The sequence below is a fragment of the Oncorhynchus keta genome, chromosome 10 (assembly GCF_023373465.1).
Source record: "Oncorhynchus keta strain PuntledgeMale-10-30-2019 chromosome 10, Oket_V2, whole genome shotgun sequence".
Classification (NCBI taxonomy): Eukaryota; Metazoa; Chordata; class Actinopteri; order Salmoniformes; family Salmonidae; genus Oncorhynchus; species Oncorhynchus keta.
This window is the reverse complement of record NC_068430.1, coordinates 9,826,818-9,849,317: the sequence shown is the minus strand read 5'-3', so window position 1 is coordinate 9,849,317 and position 22,500 is coordinate 9,826,818.

The window sequence follows — 22,500 nt, the reverse complement described above, 5'->3', positions numbered from 1 at the left end:
GTTAGTGGTGGTGGAGTTGGTGGTGGTGGCAGTAAAGGTGGAGTTAGTAGAGGTGGAGTTAGTGGTGGTGGGGTTAGTGCTGGTGGAGTTAGTGGTGGTGGAGTTGGTGGTGGTGGCAGTAAAGGTGGAGTTAGTAGAGGTGGAGTTAGTAGAGGTGGAGTTAGTGGTGGTGGAGTTAGTGGTGGTGGAGTTAGTAGAGGTGGAGTTAGTGGTGGTGGAGTTAGTGGTGGTGGAGTTAGTGGTGGTGGAGTTGGTGGTGGTGGTAGAGGTGGAGTTAGTGGTGGTGGAGTTAGTGGTGGCGGAGTTAGTAGAGGTGGAGTTAGTGGTGGTGGAGTTAGTGGTGGTGGAGTTGGTGGTGGTGGCAGTAAAGGTGGAGTTAGTAGAGGTGGAGTTAGTAGAGGTGGAGGTGGTGGAGTTAGAGGTGGAGTTAGTAGAGGTGGAGTTAGTGGTGGTGGAGTTAGTGGTAGTGGTAGCAGTAAAGGTGGAGTTAGTGGTGGTGGAGTTGGTGGTGGTGGAGTTAGTGGTGGTGGAGTTGGTGGTGGTGGAGTTAGTGGTGGTGGAGTTGGTGGTGGTGGAGTTAGTGGTGGTGGAGTTAGTGGTGGTGGAGTTAGTGGTGGTGGAGTTGGTGGTGGTGGAGTTAGTGGTGGTGGAGTTAGTGGTGGTGGAGTTGGTGGTGGTGGAGTTGGTGGTGGTGGAGTTGGTGGTGGTGGAGTTAGTGGTGGTGGAGTTAGTGGTGGTGGAGTTGGTGGTGGTGGAGTTGGTGGTGGTGGAGTTAGTGGTGGTGGAGTTAGTGGTGGTGGAGTTAGTGGTGGTGGAGTTGGTGGTGGTGGAGTTAGTGGTGGTGGAGGTAGTGGTGGTGGAGTTGGTGGTGGTGGAGGTAGTGGTGGTGGAGTTAGTGGTGGTGGAGTTGGTGGTGGTGGAGTTAGTGGTGGTGGAGGTAGTGGTGGTGGAGGTAGTGGTGGTGGAGTTGGTGGTGGTGGAGTTGGTGGTGGTGGAGTTAGTGGTGGTCCAAATCCTTTTTATATATATATATATATATATATATATATATATATATATATAGTGTATACTTGCCTTTGAGATCCATAAGAAGGCTTGTCCATAGCTGCCATTATCCACTTTGTTAAGAAGCTCTGATTAATTGATCAAGTTTCAGATTCGGCATCAACCCAGACTAATTACAAACATTGATTAGAGTTGATTGAGAAAACGCACAGTTGAATCATTCTGTTTCTTTCAGCTGCTTCTTGTTCACCAAGAAAGAAAACATAATACTCACACACACAAACACACTTCCTGTCACATCTGACCATCACGTCTGACCATCACATCTGACCATCACATCTGACCGTCACATCTGACCATCACATCTGACCGTCACATCTGACCGTCACATCTGCGTGTTGTTTTTATCACTTCCAGGAGGAAGCATTCCGTTGTATGGAAGAGGATGTACACTACAGTTCAAAAGTTTGAGGTCACTTAGAAATGTCCCTGTTTTGAAAGAAAAGCAAACATTTTTGCCCATTAAAGTAAGATCAAATGAATCAGAAATACAGTGTAGACATTGTTAATGTTATAAATGACTATTGTAGCTGGAAACGGCTGCTTTTTTATGGAGTATCTACTTAGGCGTACAGAGGCTCATTATCAGCAACCATCACTGTTCCAATGGCACATTGTGTTAGCTAATCCAAGTTTATAATTTTAAAAGGCTAATTGATCATTAGAAAACCATTTTGCAATTATGTTAGCACAGCTGAATATTGTTGTTCTGATTAAAAAAGCAATAAAACGGGCCTTCTTTAGACTAGTTGACTATCTGGAGCATCAGCATTTGTGGGTTCGATTACAGGCTCAAAATTGCAAGAAACAAAGAGGAGTGGGAGGCCCCGGTGCACAACTGGGCAAGAGGACAAGTACATTAGAGTGTCTAGTTTGAGAGACAGACGCCTCACAAGTCCTCAACTGGCAGCTTCATTAAATAGTACCAGCAAAACACCAGTCTCAACGTCAACAGTGAGAGGTGACGCCGCAATAGTTTTCTAATGATCAATTAGCCTTTTCAAATGATAAACGTGGATTAGCTAACACAAGGTGCCACTGGAACACAGGAGTGATGGTTGCTGATAATGGGCCTCTGTACGCCTATGTAGATACTCCATAAAAATCAGCTGTTTCCAGCTACAATAGTCATTAACAATGTCTACACTGTATTTCTGATCAATTTGATGTTATTTTAATGGACAAAAAACGTGATTTTCTTTCAAAAACAAGGACATTTCTAATTGACCCCAAACTTTTGAACGGTAGTGTAAGAGGAGTGTGGATCCCTCTCGGGTCTGGTTGGCAGAGCATAATTGTTCCTTCATTAACATGTGAGACCTGGCATCTGGAAGAGAGAAGGAACACAACACGATGCTCAATCCCCGCCGAGGGGTCAAAGATGAACACCTCCTGTATACATGGTTCAAGAGGAGGAGGAGGGGGGGGTTTAATAAGAATCTGTTTTTCTCTATCACCACCAATCATAAGGATTTCTCAGATGTATTTTTAAGCAGAATGAGATAAGTAGACAATTAGTTTACAAAACTACACAAAATCACATAGCAATGAAAGGAGAGAATGTAGAAAGGGTGACTATTTTTAATTGGACTTGTGTGTGGCTCTCCTCTCTGCTCCCCCATCATCAGGTCTCTCCTCTCCTCTCCCCCATCATCAGGTCTCTCCTCTCCTCTCCCCCATCATCAGGTCTCTCCTCTCCTCTCCTCTCCTCTCCTCTCCTCTCCTCTCCCCAATCATCAGGTCTCTCCTCTCCTCTCCCCCATCATCAGGTCTCTCCTCTCCTCTCCCCCATCATCAGGTCTCTCCTCTCCTCTCCCCATCATCAGGTCTCTCCTCTCCCCCCCATCATCAGGTCTCTCCTCTCCCCCCCCATAATCAGGTCTCTCCTCTCCTCTCCCCATCATCAGGTCTCTCCTCTCTCCCATCATCAGGTCCTCTCTCCTCTCCTCTCCCCCATCATCAGGTCCCTCTCCCCCATCAGGTTCTCCTCCTCTCCCCCCCATCATCAGGTCTCTACAGTCTCCCTCCCCCATCATCAGGTCTCTCCTCCTCTCCCCCATCATCAGGTCTCTCCTCTCCTCTCCCCCCCATCATCATCAGGTCCCATCTCCTCCCCCATACAGGTCTCTCCTCTCCCCCCCATCATCAGGTCTCTCCTCTCCCTCTCCCCCCCATCATCAGGTCTCTCTCTCCCCATCATCAGGTCTCTCCTCTCCCTCCCCCATCACCTGACAGGATGACTCCTTCCTGTCCCCATCCACCAGGTCTGTCCTGCTGCTCCCCCCATCATCAGGTCTCAACTGTTCTGCCCCCATCATCAGGTCTCTCCTCTCCTCCCCCATCAACATTTCCATCTTGGCCATCATCAGGTTATAATCTCCCTCCCCATCATCAGGTCTCTCCTCTCCACCCCCATCATCAGGTCCTCCTCTCCCTCCCCATCATCAGGTCTTCTCCTCTCCTCTCCTCTCCTGCATCATGCTTGCTGTTTGGGGTTTTCCTCTCCTCCCCCCATCATCAGGTCTCTTTCCCCCCCATCATCAGGTGATGTACCTCTCCTATCCCCCATCATCAGGTTTCCTTGATTTGATTTGATTTGGTCTGGTCCCCCCATCAAGAATGTGCAAAGTCCCCCATCAAAATAATGGTCTCTCCTAAATAAATCCCTCCCCCATCATCAGGTCTCTCCTCTCCCCATCATCAGGTCTCTCCTCTCCCCCCCCATCATCAGGTCTCTCCTCCCTCCCCCCATCATCAGGTCTCTCCTCTCTCTCCCCATCATCAGGTCTCTCCTCTCCCCCCATCAGGTCTCTCCTCTCCCCCCCCATCATCAGGTCTCTCCTCTCCCCATCAGGTCTCCTCTCCCCATCATCAGGTCTCTCCTCTCCTCTCCCCATCATCAGGTCTCTCTCTCCTCCCCCATCATCAGGTCTCTCCTCTCCCCCATCATCAGGTCTCTCCTCTCCCCCCCCATCATCAGGTCTCTCCTCTCCTCTCCCCCATCATCAGGTCTCTCCTCTCCCCCCCATCATCAGGTCTCTCCTCTCCTCCCCCCATCATCAGGTCTCTCCTCTCCCCTCTCCCCCATCATCAGGTCTCTCCTCTCCTCTCCCCCATCATCAGGTCTCTCCTCTCCTCTCCCCATCATCAGGTCTCTCCTCTCCTCTCCCCCATCATCAGGTCTCTCCTCTCCTCTCCCCCATCATCAGGTCTCTCCTCTCCTCTCCCCCATCATCAGGTCTCTCCTCTCCTCTCCCCATCATCAGGTCTCTCCTCTCCTCTCCCCCCCATCATCAGGTCTCTCCTCTCCTCTCCCCATCATCAGGTCTCTCCTCTCCCCCCCCCATCATCAGGTCTCTCCTCTCCTCCCCCCATCATCAGGTCTCTCCTCTCCTCTCCCCCATCATCAGGTCTCTCCTCTCCTCCCCATCATCAGGTCTCTCCTCTCCCTCCCCATCATCAGGTCCCCTCTCCTCTCCCCATCATCAGGTCTCTCCTCTCCTCCTCTCCCCCCCCATCATCAGGTCTCTCCTCTCCCTCCCCCATCATCAGGTCTCTCCTCTCCTCTCCCCCATCATCAGGTCTCTCCTCTCCCTCCCCCATCATCAGGTCTCTCCTCTCCCCCCCCATCATCAGGTCTCTCCTCTCCCTCCCCATCATCAGGTCTCTCCTCTCCCCCCCCATCATCAGGTCTCTCCTCTCCCCCCCATCATCAGGTCTCTCCTCTCCCCCATCATCAGGTCTCTCCTCTCCCCCCCCATCATCAGGTCTCTCCTCTCCCCCCATCATCAGGTCTCTCCTCTCCCCCCCCATCATCAGGTCTCTCCTCCTCCCCCATCATCAGGTCTCTCCTCTCCCCCCCATCATCAGGTCTCTCCTCTCCCCCCCCATCATCAGGTCTCTCCTCTCCTCCCCCCATCATCAGGTCTCTCCTCTCCCTCCCCCATCATCAGGTCTCCTCTCCTCTCCCCCATCATCAGGTCTCTCCTCTCCTCCCCCCATCATCAGGTCTCTCCTCTCCCCCATCATCAGGTCTCTCCTCTCCCCCCCCATCATCAGGTCTCTCCTCTCCTCTCCCCCATCATCAGGTCTCTCCTCTCCCCCCCATCATCAGGTCTCTGCATTACTCTCCCCTCCTCTCCCCCATCATCAGGTCTCCTCCTCTCCCCATCATCTCTCCTCTCCCTCCCCATCTCTCTCCTCTCCCCCCCCCATCATCAGGTCTCTCCTCTCCTTGCTGTCCCCATCATCAGGTCTCTCCTCTTCCTCCCCCATCATCAGGTCTCTCCTCTCCCCCCCCATCATCAGGTCTCTCCTATAATCTCCCCCCATCATCAGGTCTCTCCTCTCCCCCCCATCATCAGGTCTCTCCTCTCTCCTCCCCCATCATCAGGTCTCTCCTCTCCCCATCATCAGGTCTCTCCTCTCCTCTCCCCCATCATCAGGTCTCTCCTCTCCCCCATCATCAGGTCTCTCCTCTCCCCCATCATCAGGTCTCTCCTCTCCTCTCCCCATCATCAGGTCTCTCCTCTCCTACCCCATCATCAGGTCTCTCCTCTCTCCCCATCATCAGGTCTCTCCTCTCCCCCCCATCATCAGGTCTCTCCTCTCCCCCATCATCCCCATCATCAGGTCTCTCCTCTCCCCCATCATCAGGTCTCTCCTCATCAGGTCTCTCCTCTCTCCCCATCATCAGGTCTCTCCTCTCTCCCCCATCATCAGGTCTCTCCTCTCCTCTCCCCATCATCAGGTCTCTCCTCTCCCCCCCATCATCAGGTCTCTCCTCTCCCCCCCCATCATCAGGTCTCTCCTCTCCCCCCCATCATCAGGTCTCTCCTCTCCTCTCCCCATCATCAGGTCTCTCCTCCTCCCCCATCATCAGGTCTCTCCTCTCCCCCCATCATCAGGTCTCTCCTCTCCCCCCATCATCAGGTCTCTCCTCTCCCCATCATCAGGTCTCTCCTCTCCCCCATCATCAGGTCTCTCCTCTCCTCCCCCCATCATCAGGTCTCTCCTCTCCCTCCCCCCCATCATCAGGTCTCTCCTCTCCCCCATCATCAGGTCTCTCCTCTCCCCCCCCATCATCAGGTCTCTCCTCTCCCCCCATCATCAGGTCTCTCCTCTCCCCATCATCAGGTCTCTCCTCTCCCCCATCATCAGGTCTCTCCTCTCCCCCCCCATCATCAGGTCTCTCCTCTCATCAGGTCCCATCATCAGGTCTCTCCTCTCCTCTCCCCATCATCAGGTCTCTCCTCTCCCCCATCATCAGGTCTCTCCTCTCCCCCCCCATCATCAGGTCTCTCCTCTCATCAATCCCCATCATCAGGTCTCATCAAGTCTATCCTCTCCCCATCATCAGGTCTCTCCTCTCCCCCCCCATCATCAGGTCTCTCCTCTCCCCATCATCAGGCCCCCGTCCCCAGGACTACCCCATCATCAGGTCTCTCCTCTCCTCTCCCCATCATCAGGTCTCTCCTCTCCCCCCCATCATCAGGTCTCTCCTCTCCCCCATCATCAGGTCTCTCCCATGTTCATCAGGTCTCTCCTCCTCTCCCCCATCATCAGGTCTCTCCTCTCCCCCATCATCAGGTCTTTCCTTTGCCCCATCATCAGGTCTCTCCTCTACCCCATCATCAGGTCTCTCCTCTTTATCATCAGGTTCTCCTCTCACTTTGAGATATCAGCTGATGTCCCCCCATCATCAGGTCTCTCCTCTCCCCCATCATCAGGTCTCTCCTCTCCCCCATCATCAGGTCTCTCCTCTATTTGGAATGGTCCCATCATCAGGTCTCTCCTCTCCCCCATCATCAGGTCTCTCCTCTCCCCCATCATCAGGTAAAGGTCCATCATCAGGTCTCTCCTCTCCCCATCATCAGGTCTCTCCTCTCCCCCATCCAGGTCTCTCCCCATCATCAGGTCTCTCCTCTCCCCATCATCAGGTCTCTCCTCTCCCCATCATCAGGTCTCTCCTCTCCCCCCATCATCAGGTCTCTCCTCTACCCCATCATCAGGTCTCTCCTCTACCCCATCATCAGGTCTCTCCTTTACCCCATCATCAGGTCTCTCCTCTACCCCATCATCAGGTCTCTCCTCTCCCCATCATCAGGTCTCTCCTCTCCCCATCATCAGGTCTCTCCTCTCCCCCCATCATCAGGTCTCTCCTCTCCCCCATCATCAGGTCTCTCCTCTCCCCCATCATCAGGTCTCTCCTCTACCCCATCATCAGGTCTCTCCTCTACCCCATCATCAGGTCTCTCCTCTCCCCCATCTCTCCTCCCCCATCATCAGGTCTCTCCTCTACCCCATCATCAGGTCTCTCCTCTACCCCATCATCAGGTCTCTCCTCTCCCCATCATCAGGTCTCTCCTCTACCCCATCATCAGGTCTCTCCTCTCCCCATCATCAGGTCTCTCCTCTCCCCATCATCAGGTCTCTCCTCTACCCCATCATCAGGTCTCTCCTCTCCCCCATCATCAGGTCTCTCCTCTACCCCATCATCAGGTCTCTCCTCATACCCCATCATCAGGTCTCTCCTCTACCCCATCATCAGGTCTCTCCTCTACCCCATCATCAGGTCTCTCCTCTACCCCATCATCAGGTCTCTCCTCTCCCCCATCATCAGGTCTCTCCTCTCCCCATCATCAGGTCTCTCCTCTCCCCCATCATCAGGTCTCTCCTCTCCCCATCATCAGGTCTCTCCTCTCCCCTCATCATCAGGTCTCTCCTTTACCCCATCATCAGGTCTCTCCTTTCCCCATCATCAGGTCTCTCCTTTACCCCATCATCAGGTCTCTCCTCTACCCCATCATCAGGTCTCTCCTCTCCCCCATCATCAGGTCTCTCCTCATCAGGTCCCCATCATCAGGTCTCTCCTCTCCCCATCATCAGGTCTCTCCTCTCCCCCATCATCAGGTCTCTCCTCTCCCCCATCATCAGGTCTCTCCTCTACCCCATCATCAGGTCTCTCTCCCCATCATCAGGTCTCCCCCCCATCATCAGGTCTCTCCTCTACCCCATCATCAGGTCTCTCCTCTACCCCATCATCAGGTCTCTCCTCTACCCCATCATCAGGTCTCTCCTCTCCCCCATCATCAGGTCTCTCCTCTCCCCATCATCAGGTCTCTCCTCTCCCCCATCATCAGGTCTCTCCTCTCCCCCATCATCAGGTCTCTCCTCTCCCCATCATCAGGTCTCTCCTCTACCCCATCATCAGGTCTCTCCTCTACCCCATCATCAGGTCTCTCCTCCCCCATCATCAGGTCTCTCCTCTCCCCATCATCAGGTCTCTCCTCTCCCCCATCATCAGGTCTCTCCTTTACCCCATCATCAGGTCTCTCCTCTCCCCCATCATCAGGTCTCTCCTTTACCCCATCATCAGGTCTCTCCTCTACCCCATCATCAGGTCTCTCCTTTACCCCATCATCAGGTCTCTCCTCTACCCCATCATCAGGTCTCTCCTCTCCCCCATCATCAGGTCTCTCCTTTACCCCATCATCAGGTCTCTCCTCTCCCCATCATCAGGTCTCTCCTCTCCCCCATCATCAGGTCTCTCCTCTACCCCATCATCAGGTCTCTCCTCTCCCCCATCATCAGGTCTCTCCTCTACCCCATCATCAGGTCTCTCCTCTACCCCATCATCAGGTCTCTCCTCTACCCCATCATCAGGTCTCTCCTCTACCCCATCATCAGGTCTCTCCTTTACCCCATCATCAGGTCTCTCCTCTCCCCCATCATCAGGTCTCTCCTCTCCCCCATCATCAGGTCTCTCCTCTACCCCATCATCAGGTCTCTCCTCTCCCCCATCATCCGGTCTCTCCTCTCCCCCATCATCAGGTCTCTCCTCTCCCCCATCATCAGGTCTCTCCTTTACCCCATCATCAGGTCTCTCCTCTACCCCATCATCAGGTCTCTCCTCTACCCCATCATCAGGTCTCTCCTCTACCCCATCATCAGGTCTCTCCTTTACCCCATCATCAGGTCTCTCCTCTCCCCCATCATCAGGTCTCTCCTTTACCCCATCATCAGGTCTTTCCTTTACCCCATCATCAGGTCTCTCCTCTCCCCCATCATCAGGTCTCTCCTTTACCCCATCATCATGTCTCTCCTCTTCATTCCCTCTCTCTCTCCTTATTTCCCTCCTCTGTGTGCTCATCTTGTTTTCAATTAGTCTTTGCCAATCAGTGGTCCAATTAGCTTTTTCCATGATTTCCTCCTTTCTCCTGTTGCTGATTAATACCCAGTTAGTTCCCAATACAGACACACACAACCACCCATCCGCCCGCCCACACAACCACCCATCCACCCACCCGCCCACCCACACAAGCAAATGCCCCAATCATCTCCGAATTAGTGTTCCAGTAATTAGGAGTGATGAACAAGAGGTGTCTGACCACAGAGCTCAGCAGCGTGCGGGATTTAACATTTACATTTTAGCAGACACTCGTATTCAGAGACTTACAGCTAGTGCATTCATCTTAAAAAGGAATTTCACACCTTTTTTTCCTCATATCTGATGCATTTCTAGGACAGTGTTTCATGCATATATATATATATATATATATATATATATATATATATATATATATATTTTAAATTTTAAATGGTAGTGTATATATATATATATATATATATATATATATATATATATATATATATATATATATACTTTTAAATGGTAGTGTATATATGTATATGTATATATATATATATATATATACTTTTAAATGGTAGTGTATATATGTATATATATATATACCCACTACCGTTCAAAAGTTTGGGGTCACATAAATAAATGTCCTTGTTTTTGAAAAAAGAAAGTCAATTAAAATAACATCAAATTGATCAGAAATACAATGTACACATTGTTAATGTTGTAAATGACTATTGTAGCTGGAAACGTCTGATTTTTGTTATGGAATATCTACAGTTGAAGTTTGGAGTTTACATACACCTTAGCTAAATATATTCAATCTCAGTTTTTCACAATTCCTGACATTTAATCCTAGTCAAATTCCCTGTCTTAGGTCAGTTAAGATCACCACTTTATTTTAAGAATGTGAAAGGTCAGAATAATAGTAGAGAGAATGATTTATTTCAGCTTTATTTCCCAATGGTTCAGAAGTTTACATACACTCAATTAGCATTTGGTAGCATTGCCTTTAAATTGTTTAACTTGGGTCAAACTTTTCGTTTTGGGTGAATTGTGGCCCATTCCTCCTGACAGAGCTGGTGTAAGTGAGTCAGGTTTGTAGGCCTCCTTGCTCGCACACCCTTTTTCAGTTCTACCCACACATTTTCTATGGGATTGAGGTCAGGGCTTTGTGATGGCCACTCCAACACCTTGACTTTGTTGTCCTTAAGACATTTTGTATCAACTTTGGAAGTATGCTTGGGGTCATTGTCCATTTGGAAGACCCATTTGCAACCAAGCTTTAACTTCCTGACTGATGTCTTGAGATGTTGCTTCAATATATCCACATCATTTTCCTCCCTCATGCTGCCATCTATTTTGTGAAGTGCACCAGTCCCTCCTGCAGCAAAGCACCCCCACAACATGATGCTGCCACCCCCGTACTTCACGGTTGGGATGGTGTTCTTCAGCTTGCAAGCCTCCCATTTTTTCCTCCAAACATAACGATGGTCATAATGGCCAAACAGCTTTTTATATGTTTCATCAGACCAGAATACATTTCTCCTAAAAATATGATATTTGTCCCCATGGGCGGTTGCAAACCGTAGTCTGGCTTTTTTATGGCAGTTTTGAAGCAGTATTGCTTCTTCCTTGCTGAGCGGCCTTTCAGGTTATGTCGATATAGGACTCGTTTTACTGTGGATATAGATACTTTCGCACCTGTATCCTACAGCATCTTCACAAGGTCCTTTGCTGTTGTTGTCTGGGATTGATTTGCACTTTTCGCACCAAAGTATGTTCATCTCTAGGAGACAGAATGAGTCTTCTTCCTGAGCGGTATGACGGTTGTGTGGTCCCATGGTGTTTATACTTGCGTACTATTGTTTGTACAGATGAACGTGGTACCTTCAGGAGTTTGGAAATTGCTCCCAAGGATGAACCAGACTTCTGGAGGTCTACAATTTTTTCTGAGGTCTTACCTGATTTCTTTTGATTTTCCCATGATGTCAAGTAAAGAGGCCCTGAGTTTGAAGGTAGGCCTTGAAATAAATCCACAGGTACACCTCCAATTGACTCAAATTATGTCAATTAGCCTATTCGAAGCTTCTAAAGCCATGACATCATTTTCTGGAATTTTACAAGCTGTTTAAAGGCACAGTCAACTTAGTGTATGTAAACTTCTGACCCACTGGGATTGTGATACAGTGAATTATAAGTGAAATTATCTGTCTGTAAACAATTGTTGGAAAAATGACTTGTGTCATGCACAAAGTAGATCCAAAGTAGGTCCTAACCAACTTGCCAAAACTATAGTTTGTTCACAAGAAATTTGTGGAGTGGTTGAAAAACAAGATTTAATGACTCCAACCTTAGTGTATGTAAACCTCCGACTTCATCTTCAGCTTACTCTGGAGCCTAATCTCTCTTTTGAGGAACATATCAAGACTGTTTCAAGGACAGCTTTTTTCCATCTACGTACCATTGCAAAAATCAGAAACTTTCTGTCCAAAAATGATGCAGTAAAACTAATGCATGCTTTTGTTACTTCTAGGTTAAACTACTGCAATGCTTTACTTTCTGGCTACCCGGATAAAGTATGAAATAAACTTCAGTTAGTGCTAAATACGGCTGCTAGAATCCTGACTAGAACCAAAAATTTGATCATATTACTCCAGTGCTAGCCTCACTACACTGGTTTCCTGTTAAGGCAAGCGCTGATTTCAAGGTTTTACTGCTAACCTACAAAGCATTACATGGGTTTGCTCCTACTTATCTTTCTGATTTGGTCCTGCCGTACATACCTACACGTACGCTACGGTCACAAGACGCAGGCCTCCTAATTGTCCCTAGAATTTCTAAGCAAACAGCTGTTCCCCTCTCTCCACTGGGATTCTCTACCTCTAACCCTATTACAGGGGCTGAGTCACTGGCTTACTGGTGCTCTTTCATGCCGTCCATAGGAGGGGTACGTCACTTGAGTGGGTTGAGTCACTGAAGTGATCTTCCAGTCTGGGTTGGCGTCCCCTCTTGGGTTGTGCTTACCAGACTGAAGTATTTCAACATCTGAAGTCTGAATAATTATTCTTTAGTTTGTTGATTTTTTTCCAACGTGGGAATGATCTCCACGTTCTCTGGTCTTGTGCTTTGGTAGAGTTGTAGTCTTTGGTAGAGTTGTAGTCTTTGGTAGAGTTGTGGTCTTGTAGTTGTAGTTCTTAACCATTTTAACATGTAGCTCCTGCTTCAAGTTTTAATGATCTTCTTAATTCAACCATTTCAAACATGTGGAGCAAGCTCTCGTGTTCTTTCTGGACTTATAAATTCAACCATTTGCAACCTTAGCTTATACCGTGGTTTGCGTGGTCTGGTGTGAATTGCGTCACGGGGGATTTTGTACTTTATACTTTATACGTTATACTTCGGCTGGGGGGACCTAAAGATCAGTCAACAAATTGAATGGGCTGGGGGGGCCTAAAGATCAGTCAACAAATTGAATGGGCTGGGGGGGCCTAAAGATCAGTCAACAAACTGAATGGGCTGGGGGGGCCTAAAGATCAGTCAACAAATTGAATGGGCTGGGGGGCCTAAAGATCAGTCAACAAACTGAATGGGCTGGGGGGGCCTAAAGATCAGTCAACAAATTGAATGGGCTGGAGGGAACTAAAGATCAGTCAACAAATTGAATGGGCTGGGGGGGCCTACAGATCAGTCAACAAACTGAATGGGCTGGGGGGGCCTAAAGATCAGTCAACAAATTGAATGGGCTGGGGGAGGCCTACAGATCAGTCAACAAATTGAATGGGCTGGGGGGGCCTAAAGATCAGTCAACAAATTGAATGGGCTGGGGGGGCCTACAGATCAGTCAACAAATTGAATGGGCTGGGGGGCCTAAAGATCAGTCAACAAATGGAATGGGCTGGGGGGCTAAATATCAGTCAACAAATGGAATGGGCTGGGGGGACCTAAAGATCAGTCAACAAATTGAATGGGCTGGGGGGCCTAAAGATCAGTCAACAAATGGAATGGGCTGGGGGGCCTAAAGATCAGTCAACAAATTGAATGGGCTGGGGGGGCCTACAGATCAGTCAACAAATTGAATGGGCTGGGGGGGCCTAAAGATCAGTCAACAAATTGAATGGGCTGGGGGGACCTAAAGATCAGTCAACAAATTGAATGGGCTGGGGGGGCCTAAAGATCAGTCAACAAATTGAATGGGCTGGGGGGACCTAAAGATCAGTCAACAAATTGAATGGGCTGGGGGGGCCTAAAGATCAGTCAACAAATTGAATGGGCTGGGGGGACCTAAAGATCAGTCAACAAATGGAATGGGCTGGGGGAGCCTAAAGATCAGTCAACAAATTGAATGGGCTGGGGGGCCTAAAGATCAGTCAACAAATTGAATGGGCTGGGGGCCTAAAGATCAGTCAACAAACTGAATGGGCTGGGGGCCTAAAGATCAGTCAACAAATTGAATGGGCTGGGGGCCTAAAGATCAGTCAACAAACTGAAGGGGCTGGGGGGGCCTAAAGATCAGTCAACAAATTTAATGGGCTGGGGGGCCTAAAGATCAGTCAACAAATTGAATGGGCTGGGGGGCCTACAGATCAGTCAACAAACTGAATGGGCTGGGGGGCCTAAAGATCAGTCAACAAATGGAATGGGCTGGGGGGCCTACAGATCAGTCAACAAATTGAATGGGCTGGGGGGCCTAAAGATCAGTCAACAAATTGAATGGGCTGGGGGGGCCTAAAGATCAGTCAACAAATTGAATGGGCTGGGGGGCCTACAGATCAGTCAACAAATTGAATGGGCTGGGGGGGCCTAAAGATCAGTCAACAAATGGAATGGGCTGGGGGGCCTAAAGATCAGTCAACAAATGAAATGGGCTGGGGGGCCTAAAGATCAGTCAACAAATGGAATGGGCTGGGGGGCTAAAGATCAGTCAACAAATTGAATGGGCTGGGGGGGCCTAAAGATCAGTCAACAAATGGAATGGGCTGGGGGGGCTAAAGATCAGTCAACAAATTGAATGGGCTGGGGGGGCCTACAGATCAGTCAACAAATTGAATGGGCTGGGGGGACCTAAAGATCAGTCAACAAATTGAATGGGCTGGGGGAGGCCTACAGATCAGTCAACAAATTGAATGGGCTGGGGGGACCTAAAGATCAGTCAACAAATTGAATGGGCTGGGGGGACCTAAAGATCAGTCAACAAATTGAATGGGCTGGGGGGACCTAAAGATCAGTCAACAAATGGAATGGGCTGGGGGGACCTAAAGATCAGTCAACAAATTGAATGGGCTGGGGGGGCCTACAGATCAGTCAACAAATTGAATGGGCTGGGGGGGCCTACAGATCAGTCAACAAATTGAATGGGCTGGGGGGGCCTACAGATCAGTCAACAAATGGAATGGGCTGGGGGGGCCTACAGATCAGTCAACAAATTGAATGGGCTGGGGGGCCTACAGATCAGTCAACAAATGGAATGGGCTGGGGGGCCTAAAGATCAGTCAACAAACTGAATGGGCTGGGGGGGCCTACAGATCAGTCAACAAATTGAATTGCCTGGGGGGACCTAAAAATCAGTCAACAAACTGAATGGGCTGGGGGGGCTTAAAGATCAGTCAACAAATGGAATGGGCTGGGGGGCTACAGATCAGTCAACAAACTGAATGGGCTGGGGGACCTACAGATCAGTCAACAAACTGAATGGGCTGGGGGGGCCTAAAGAAGGTGTGAAAAGTCTTAGGAGGGCAGTTCTTACACAGTATGAATTGTTTTGTATGGGAGATTGAGGAGAAATGGCACCTCAATCGCTCTCATACACAACAATTTATTTACTGCCTATCTAAGCACAATCCTGCACAACAAAACCCCCTTCCCTGTACTGTTTGTAAACCTCCCCTCGCCCATTGCCTTTGACTGATCAGGAGTAGCCTTTTCCAGGGGCTTTTTGTATTGTGTTTTGAGAAACTGCAGAGATAAGAATGAGGTGGTTGTGTCATTACTGTTGCAGTCTTGATTTGATACCTTTTCAGTGTCCCTTGCTAGTTTTCTGTCCCACAATCTTGTTGTGCTAAATATCCGCACGGTGTGTCCGCTCCCTCATGCTTGTGTACCCAACATGGCTCCACTTTGGGGTATTTTTCAGCAAGGCACTGTGGAATGACTACAGATAACCGGAGTTTTACAAAGAGAAAAGCTAAAAAGAAAAGAGGGCTAGACTAAATTGATCACATGATCTGGAAGGTACTCTGCGGTCCTCAGACTAATTGTAACCACCTGTAACCCCATAATATAAGACACAAACCATACAGACACTCACTACACACTTCATGTTTACACCATGCTTACTGTAAATTGAGCTATCTTAGCTGTCAGTTTGTAAATATTTTTGTCAACTTACTTTCATCCTGTGCAGAGCTAGGGGTTGGAAGCTCATGTTGGTGGAAACAGATGCTGTACCAACTACAACAAAAACCACAACCAACCATTTGTATTGATCTCTATTTGACTTGCTAGATTTGATACCTAACATTGGACATTTCAATATTGTCTGCTTGCCATTAGCTAACTAACATTAATAATTGGCAGGAAGATTGCTATCCAGCTGAGACTGGCTGAGAACCAACTAACCAACCATAGACGATTTATACACATTCGTCATTGCTAACGTTATCAACACACAAACACCGTGATCTAGCTATATAGACGATTATATTTTCATTGACGGAATAGAATAGATGGCTGCCAGACTGAGCTACTCTTATTTGCTAACATTAGCTAACTTATGCTAGCTAAAGTCAGTCAAAGGTAGAACGAAACAAAAACAAACAAACATGTTTATGCTGCAGAAGGTAGTTACCAGTCTAGCAGTGACTACCAATAGCAGTGCAATACCAAAATAGTAGTGCAATACCAAAATAGCAGTGCAATACCAAAATAGCAGTGACTACCAATAGTAGTGCAATACCAAAATAGCAGTGCAATACCAAAATAGCAGTGCAATACCAAAATAGCAGTGCAATACCAAAATAGCAGTGCAATACCAAAATAGTAGTGCAATACCAAAATAGCAGTGCAATACCAAAATAGTAGTGCAATACCAAAATAGTAGTGCAATACCAAAATAGCAGTGCAATACCAAAATAGCAGTGCAATACCAAAATAGCAGTGCAATACCAAAATAGCAGTGCAATACCAAAATAGCAGTGCAATACCAAAATAGTAGTGCAATACCAAAATAGTAGTGCAATACCAAAATAGCAGTGCAATACCAAAATAGCAGTGCAATACCAAAATAGCAGTGCAGTACCAAAATAGCAGTGCAATACCAATATAGCAGTGCAATACCAAAATAGCAGTGCAATACCAAAATAGTAGTGCAATACCAAAATAGCAGTGCAATACCAAAATAGTAGTGCAATACCAAAATAGCAGTGCAATACCAAAATAGTAGTGCAATACCACAATAGCAGTGCAATACCAAAATAGTAGTGCAATACCAAAATAGCAGTGCAATACCAAAATAGTAGTGCAATACCAAAATAGCAGTGCAATACCAAAATAGTAGTGCAATACCAAAATAGCAGTGCAATACCAAAATAGCAGTGCAATACCAAAATAGCAGTGCAATACCAAAATAGCAGTGCAATACCAAAATAGCAGTGCAATACCACAAAAAGATAGCTATACGGTTTAGCTGAGGGCTTTCAGAAATCAGTACTGTAAGTTACAGGACTGTAACTTTAGCTAGCTAACTTAGCTAGTCCAGCTAGGCTATGGAGCTAGCTAACATTAGATTACATCCAATTGAGAATCTGTCATTTTGTTGTGGAGGGAAAAAAAATCTATGGTATCGCATCACTTTTCAGCTGTTGTCGAAATGAATTCCCCATGAGTTCAGCCTGAAAATCCCTCTGGTAATCTTTGGTCACTGTAAGGTTTATCATTCTTCATAACCGCAAGGCACTGGCAGCATCGGGGTAAATTTCTGGTTGGTAAAACGATGAGAGAGAACTTATTTTCGCGCTTGTTTGTAATTAGCACATCCAGGCACAGAACACCACACAGGCATGATGACAAACACTAGTGAAAAACAAACAAAATACCTTGCAGATGTTCTGAGATTGCTGTGTGTTGTTCGTTCGAAGTACACAATGCCATCGTCCGAGTTGTAGGCATGACTCCTCTACCTAGCGGGCGGTATCTGCATTTGCTATGAATGCAGGACTTTGGTTCACTATGAGCAGTCAGAAACTTCCTGATTCAACAAGTGAAATTAAAATGTGCTTGTTCTAGCTTGTGGTTTGAATAATTGTGATGTTTATGATAAAAATGTAATGTTGTTACCATAGTAATGCAGTGACAGAGCCAGAGTGAAATTCCCCTTTAAGATAGCTACACTCTTAGAAGAAAAAGTCCCATCTAGAACCTAAAATGGTTCTTCGGTTGTCCCCATAGGAGAACCCTTTAAAGAATCATTTTTGGTTCCAGGTAGAACCCTTTTGGGTTCCATGTAAAACTCTTTCCACAGAGGGTTCTTCATGGAACCCAAAAGAGTTCTACCTGGAACCAAAAAGGGTTCTACCTGGAATCAAAAAGGGTTCACCTATGGCGACAACCGAAGAACCCTTTTAGAACCCTTTTTTCTAAAGAGTGTAGGTGGGACAACCACATATCACAGTCATAGTAAGTAAAACATTTTCCTGAATAAAGTAGCCATCAGCAAAGTCAGTGCAAGTAGGGAAAAAAAGTAAAATGTTAGTTCAGGAGAGGCAAGGTTTTATTTTATTTATTTAGTATCGCTTTGTGTGAAAGAAAGAATGAAAGAAGGAAAAGATTGAAAGAAATAAGAGCATAAGAGAGCGTCGTGACTGTCCTGTGAGGATACAGATGGGTCGGATCAGCTTTGCAGTGGATGACATATCCAGACCCCCTCTCCCCTGTAGAGGGGGGTGGGGGTGGGAGGGTGGGGGAGCTGGTGGGTGGTTGACAGTTCACACCCTGTTGTGAATCAGGGATTAGCTATCAGCTATCTCCCTCCCCAAATTCACACAGGAAATGTGCCTTTGTTCACAGATGTTTTCCCGCCGAAACTGACACATTCTAAAGCGAGTACTGGGGAACGTGGGGAATGGTCAGAGGCGATCTAATGAATAATAATGTCATATGGACTGTTGTTTTGTGATGTCATAAAGGAAATAAGGTAACTTGAAAAGTATTACACACCTCATGTACGAAGTCTCCATCCTCTATGTTGTACATGAACACTTCTGAAAGTGTTTTTGTTAAGAGAGGGGTGTGATCTTAGAAATTATACGAGGAAATTGTTTCTATAAGGAGGTCAGCGAACATGTCAGGCTGACTAACCGCCCCAATTTGAAGACCTGTATAAAATGAAGGGTTAAAAAGGAACATATCAAAGTAGAGAGGCGTGTAGCTGCAGATAAAGGGGTTTGAACTCTGAAATCTCAACACAAGGTAGAGACAATAAGTCACTTCCTGGTACACCTCACTGGTACACCTCACTGGTACACCTCCTGGTACACCTCACTGGTACACCTCACTGGTACACCTCACTGGTACACCTCCTGGTACACCTCACTGGTACACCTCACTGGTACACCTCCTGGTACACCTCACTGGTACACCTCACTGGTACACCTCCTGGTACACCTCACTGGTACACCTCACTGGTACACCTCCTGGTACACCTCACTGGTACACCTCCTGGTACACCTCACTGGTACAACTCACTGGTACACCTCACTGGTACACCTCCTGGTACACCTCACTGGTACACCTCCTGGTACACCTCACTGGTACACCTCCTGGTACACCTCACTGGTACACCTCACTGGTACACCTCACTGGTACACCTCCTGGTACACCTCACTGGTACACCTCCTGGTACACCTCACTGGTACACCTCACTGGTACACCTCCTGGTACACCTCACTGGTACACCTCACTGGTACACCTCACTGGTACACCTCACTGGTACACCTCCTGGTACACCTCACTGGTACACCTCCTGGTACACCTCACTGGTACACCTCACTGGTACACCTCACTGGTACACCTCCTGGTACACCTCACTGGTACACTGGTACACCTCCTGGTACACCTCACTGGTACACCTCACTGGTACACCTCACTGGTACACCACCTCACTGGTACACCTCACTGGTACACCTCCTGGTACACCTCACTGGTACACCTCCTGGTACACCTCACTGGTACACCTCACTGGTACCTCACTGGTACCCTCCTGGTACACCTCACTGGTACACCTCACTGGTACACCTCCTGGTACCTCCTGGTACACCTCACTGGTACACCTCCTGGTACACCTCACTGGTACACCTCCTGGTACACCTCCTGGTACACCTCCTGGTACACCTCACTGGTACACCTCACTGGTACACCTCCTGGTACACCTCACTGGTACACCTCCTGGTACACCTCCTGGTACACCTCACTGGTACACCTCACTGGTACACCTCACTGGTACACCTCCTGGTACACCTCACTGGTACACCTCACTGGTACACCTCCTGGTACACCTCACTGGTACACCTCCTGGTACACCTCACTGGTACACCTCACTGGTACACCTCACTGGTACACCTCCTGGTACACCTCACTGGTACACCTCACTGGTACACCTCACTGGTACACCTCACTGGTACACCTCCTGGTACACCTCACTGGTACACCTCACTGGTACACCTCCTGGTACACCTCACTGGTACACCTCACTGGTCACTGGTACCCTCACTGGTACACCTCCTGGTACACCTCACTGGTACACCTCACTGGTACACCTCCTGGTACACCTCACTGGTACACCTCCTGGTACACCTCACTGGTACACCTCACTGGTACACCTCCTGGTACACCTCACTGGTACACCTCACTGGTACACCTCACTGGTACACCTCCTGGTACACCTCCTGGTACACCTCACTGGTACACCTCACTGGTACAGCTGTCTAGCTGTCCGAAGTATCTAGAAAGTGAATTTAAGTGGGACCATTCCACTGCTCTACTCAAATCACTGAAGTACGCTACTCCCAACGGGAACCATCGACACGACTGGCTAGCTTATCTTCAAAAGGAGGCAGCTTCCGGAGCGAATGGAAAGTAGAATAAACTGTGTAGCTACATGACAAGTTCATGTTCAGGACGACATGAGAAGTCAACGGATACCGGAGGACGGCAGAGGAGGACAACAAAGAAGAGACTGGTGGGGGTTCTTTTGGACAGTCAGAGAATTACAAGCCGCAGAAAGGCCCAGCCAAACCCCTTTCCAAGAAGACTTGTTCTGACATAAATACACGGTGAAATACACGGTGAACCAAGGTATTTACACGTAAATACATTCATGGTTTCTTACTCGAAATGGGTCGGCGGTTCTTGTGCAAAGTATATGATTACTGTGAGAGTTATTTCTAAATGTACCAAAGTATTATGTTTCTGCCTCTCACTCTGCCTCTCCTTTGTAACAAGTCGCCATATTGTGTCAGTCCGCTATGGACCTGTTTTTAATGTATTAAGTGTGTATGTTTATCCGGTGTTATCATTTAGTTAGCTAGTAAATATATAATTAAACCAATTTGTTTAGTACTGAATTTTTTTATTTATTTTTTATTTAACCAGGTAGGCTAGTTGAGAACAAATTCTCATTTACAACTGTGACCTAGCCAAGATAAAGCAAAGCAGTGCGACACAAACAACAACACAGAGTTTACACATGGAATAAACAAGCGTACAGTCAACACAATAGAAAAAAAGAAAGTCTATATACAGTGTGTGCAAATGGCGTGAGGAGGTAAGGCAATAAATAGGCCATAGTAGCGAAGTAATTACAATTGAGCAAATTAACACTGGGGTGATAGATGAGCCGATGATGATGTGCAAGTAGAAATACTGATGTGCAAAAAGGGCAGAAAAGTAAATAAAAAATTATGGGGATGAGGTAGATTGGGTGGGCTATTTACAGATGGACTATGTACAGCGGCAGTGATTGGTTAGCTGCTCAGATAGCTGATGATTAAAGTTAGTGAGGGAAATGTAAGTCTCCAGCTTCAGCAATTTTTGCAATTCGTTCCAGTCATTGGCAATAGAGAACTGGAAGGAAAGGCGGCCAAAGCAGGTGTTGGCTTTGGGGATGTCCAGTGAGATATACCTGCTGGAGCACGTGCTATGGGTGGGTGCTGTTATCGTGTAGTACAAGTAGGTAAGGCTGGAGTTTACAACTGTTCAGAATGATGATATGATACAAGGTTATGATTAACACTGTTTTATGGATGTGAAAGGTTTTGAGTTCATTCGGGAGATGGTAACTCTTTAAAGAACCACTCTCGTGGTGCCCCAAATTCCTAATGACAACAACAGACCTTAAATACTCACCAACCCCCCTGAGCATCCCCCTCTTGCTTCCCCTCCACTACCCCTCCTATCACCCCTGCTCCCTCTTCCCTCCCCTCCACTACCCCTCCTCCCACCTCTCCTCTCACCCCTGCTCCCTCTTCCCTCGCCTCCACTACCCCTCCTCCCACCCCTGCTCCCTCTTCCTTCCCCTCCACTAACCCTCCTCCCTCCTCCCACCCCTGCTCCCTCTTCCTTCCTCCACTACCCCTCCTCCCTCTCTCTCACCCCTGCTCCTCTTCCTTCCCTCCACTACCCCTCCTCCCACCCCTGCTCCCTCTTCCTTCCCCTCCACTAACCCTCCTCCCTCCCACCCCTGCTCCCTCTTCCTTCCCCTCCACTACCCCTCCACTACCCTCCTCCCACCCCTGCTCCTCTTCCTTCCCCTCCACTACCCCTCCTATCACCCCTGCTCCCTCTCCTCCCCTCCACTCCCCTCCACTACCCCTCCTATAAACCCTCCTCCCTCCTCCCACCCCTGCTCCCTCTTCCCCCTCCACTACCCCTCCTATCACCCCTGCTCCTCGTCCCTCCCTCCACTACCCTCCACTACCCCTCCTATAAAACCTGCTCCTCTTCCTCGCCTCCACTACCCCTCCTATCACCCCTGCTCCCCCTTCCCTCCTCCACTCCCATCATCACCCCTGCTCCCTCGTCCCTCCCCTCCACTACCCCTCCACTACCCCTCCTATAAACCCTGCTCCCCTCTTCCCTCGCCTCCACTACCCCTCCTATCACCCCTGCTCCCCTTCCCTTCCCTCCCCTCCACTACCCCTCCTATAACCCCTGCTCCCTCTTCCCTCCCCTCCACTACCCCTCCTCCCTCTTCTCTCCCCTCCACTACCCCTCCTCCCACCTCTCCTATCACCCCT